The sequence below is a fragment of the Etheostoma spectabile genome, chromosome 6 (assembly GCF_008692095.1).
Source record: "Etheostoma spectabile isolate EspeVRDwgs_2016 chromosome 6, UIUC_Espe_1.0, whole genome shotgun sequence".
NCBI classification, from domain to species: domain Eukaryota; kingdom Metazoa; phylum Chordata; class Actinopteri; order Perciformes; family Percidae; genus Etheostoma; species Etheostoma spectabile.
The window spans coordinates 18,817,466-18,820,953 of NC_045738.1; the positions used below are offsets into that span (position 1 = coordinate 18,817,466).

General features: G+C 47.2%; 1 long non-coding RNA gene across 1 annotated transcript in view; it reads right to left on the reverse strand.

Annotated features, from left to right (window-relative positions):
• LOC116690571 (uncharacterized) overlaps positions 1-3,488 on the reverse strand; it is a 17,014-nt gene that overhangs the window by 107 nt on the left and 13,419 nt on the right. The window contains exon 2 of the long non-coding RNA XR_004332292.1: positions 2,653-2,655. This is a non-coding gene — a long non-coding RNA (uncharacterized LOC116690571). The remainder of the gene's footprint in view (positions 1-2,652; positions 2,656-3,488) is intronic.

A 3,488-nucleotide genomic window follows, 5' to 3' on the forward strand; every position in this document is an offset into this window, starting at 1 on the left:
CTTACCAGATGCCCGAACCACCTCAACTGGCTCTTTTCGACGCGAAGAAGCAGCGGCTCTACTTCGAGCTCCTCTCTGATGACTGAGCTTCTCACCCTATCTCTAAGGGAGACGCCAGCCCCTCACCTGAGGAAAACCATTTTGGCCACTTGTACCCTGGATCTCGTTCTTTTGGTGAAATCAGGAAGCCATTGTTTAAAAAGTCACTGTAAACTCAATCCAGTATATTGGTCCTCATTGTGTCTGTAAACTGCCCACGAGCAGTGCATGGAAATGTTGATAGGTGTAGAAGCTGAGGGTGGAGGGGCTTAGTTCTCCGGAATCTCAAACATTAAACCTCAAAAACCAGCTCAGTGGCATGCTTGAAAATCGCTAACAAAGCAGAAACACACAGCGTGATGTGGTGGGGATGGGCCAACATTTTATCTCTCTGGCAAAATCATGAAGGAAACTCTAAAAATGCCCTTAAACCCCCGCAACCACCTCTACCATCCCATCTGCTTGCCCATTCCTCCCCCCCCAGTGGGCCTCCGTCTCACCCCTCTGAGAATGAAGTGAGGGACCCCAGGAGAAACAGCCCCTTATGCGGCGTGCATGAAGCCATGCAGAACGCTCATAATCTTTTAATACTTGCACAGGCAGGACAGATTAAAACGTCAAGGTGTTGACAAATGACAGAAGAACCTCGTCGCACACATGCACACGCACACACACACACACACACACACACACACACACACAAACACATACACAAGTGCGCAGTATGACCAAATGGTCACGAATCTTAATTAACACATTGGCTTTCCAGATTGCTTCCCCAATACTTGATCAGGTCCGTTTGTAGAAGTAAGAGGATAGTGAAAAATCGCTGTGTAATGGAAGAGAGAGAGAGAGAGAGAGGAGAGAGAGAGAGAGATGAGAGAGAGGAGAGAGGAGAGAGAGAGAGGAGAGAGAGAGAGAGAGAGGGAGAGCGGCGTGGAGATGAGAGGAAAGGAGAGAGAGCGAGGCGAGAGGGGGCGAGGGAGGAGGAGAGAGGCGGGAGGCGAGCGCGGAGAGAGAGAGGCGAGAGGACCTGAGGGAGAGAGAGGAGAGGGAAGATTGGGGGAGGGAGAGAGAGAGGAGAGGAGAGGGGCGGAGGAGGGGGCGTGGAGAGGAGGAGAGAGGAGAGGAGGAGAGGAAGATAGGAGGGGAGGAGGATGAGAGGAGCGAGGAGAGAGAAGAGTTTTTTGGGTGGAGGAAGAGGGGAGGAGGGGGAGAGGGAGGAGAGAGAGAGGGGGAAGGATGAGAGAGGACGGAGAGAGAGAGGAGGGGGGATGGAGAGAGAGGGGAGAGAGGGAGAGAGGGAGAGAGGAGAGAGGAGAGAGAGGAAAGGCATGGGCGGGGACGAGAGGAGAGAGAGGAGGAGAAGGGGGAGGGATGAGCAGGAGCGAGAGGGGAAGAGAGAGGAAGATTAAAAAGAATTGGAAGAGAGGAGGAGAGGAGTAGAGAGAGTGGGGCGAGAGGGAGGAGAGAGAGGAGAAGTGAGGGGAGATAGATTAGAAGAAGAGACGACGGGGAGAGGCGAGGAGAGGAGAGAGGAGAAGGGAGAGGGGAGGGGAGGGAGAGATGGATGGAAGGATAGGGGACGGGGAGGAGAGAGAGAAGAGGAGAGGAGAGGGAGAGACGGGAGGAGGAGAGGAGGAAGAGAGAGGTGGAGGAGAGAGAGGGAAGAAAGATAGATGAGAGAGAGAGAGGAGAGGGAGAGAGAGAGAGGAAGATTGGGAGAAGGGCACATACTAGAAGACGAGGGGGGGAAAGCAAAGAGAAAGATGAAAAGACATAAACAGACAGATAAAGCGTTGGGGAGAGACAGAGGAGAGAGAGAGAGAGAGAGAGAGAGAGAGAGAGAAAGAGAGAGAGAGAGAGAGGGATGGGAAATCTGGGAATGAATAGGCAATTCATTTGCAGCAGGTTTCCTGTAAGAAAACATAAAAAAATAGCCAATGAGTGATTGCTTATGTGATTGGGAATGTTGCTTCATTGGTATGCCTGTGATTAAGTACATTTTTTTTTTCTTTTTTTCCTTTTGTTCTGTTTTTAGTCTCCTTTTCTAACTTTATTCTTTTAAAAAGATTTTTTTATGGACACCAATTGCTCTGTGCATATGACTTTCTTTTATTCTGTAATATATTCTTATCTTCTCTATAGAAAGACAAGTTGGCAGCAACACTAAATGCAAGACAATAAAGAAAAACATGAGAAGTCACTGAGTAAACTAAGTGAGATTGGTAAGCGAGAACTCATTCATGATGTAAGAGTTGATTTTTTTATTTTTATTTTACAGTGCTTGGATAAATCTGATCTGTTTCTCTCATGATCAAAACCAGGAGAAACTAATAATGATACTCGTCACTTTAATCTCCTGAAATGCAGTCTTGGAAACATAAGGCAGGTTTTCATCCACATTTCAACCAAATTAACTGGATTTACAAAAGATAAGCATGTTTCTTTGAAAATGGCAGACAAAAACCTTTGACAGCTATTCAGATTTTCAATTGTCTAACCCATTGCCATGCATATGTTTTTATAGAAGTTGAACATAAAACACACTGCCCCACATTTATCAACCTAATGTAGAAACCAGCGCAGATGTGAGCGCAGAAATCCTCCGACAGGCTTCACGTGGGATTCATGAAAGGTTTGTGTCATCAGCATAAAAATGATCTCACATTGATAAATGCAGCTGGAAACAATCGTATTTTAATAGCAATGGCAGAAAAAAATCGTTCCCTTGTGGCCATTAACAACACTTTAAAAGACAAACAACAACCCGAAGAATAAATAAAAATGTCATCATGTTTCCTGTATTGAATATCATTGCCAAACACATCCTGTCTTCTTGCTGTAGCCCCCAGGTGGGGCTGTGCTGGACACTGCTCTCTGGGCATCAGGTCAGCTGGCTCCCTTAAAGCACCCAGTTCTTCTTAAAGAGACAGATCTGCCATTGTCGATAAGTGACCAACTGGTGGCTTCTCCTTCTCCTGTTACATGTTGCACCCCAAGTCCACACTGACTCGAAAACTTGCGTACAGGAGGTCAGACCAGACATTAGATGTTTTTGCAGCCAATGCTCACGTTTGAATTGATAAATGCCGAGCTTTGCGTAGGAATCGGCGTACGCCTGTCCCACACCTGTCTTAGCTCGTACACACGTTTCATAAATGAGGGACACGATGTGTTTTTCTCTGTTTGGCATACATTATTGACAGTCCCTGTTCACCAGAAGGTCCCAGCTGGGTGACTCTGGAGGTTAGTGGTGGCAAGTGTGTGTGTGTGTGCATGTGCATGTGCATGTGCATGTTTAAGTCAGTGCGTGTGGGTGGAGCAGGGCCCCCTTGGCATTGTGTAGGGTCTGAAAAGGAGGTCACTGATTTGGGCTAATTATATTACATAGACCCTACTCAGGGCTGGTTAGGTCTGCCTTTGTGTGTGTGTATATGTGTGTGTGT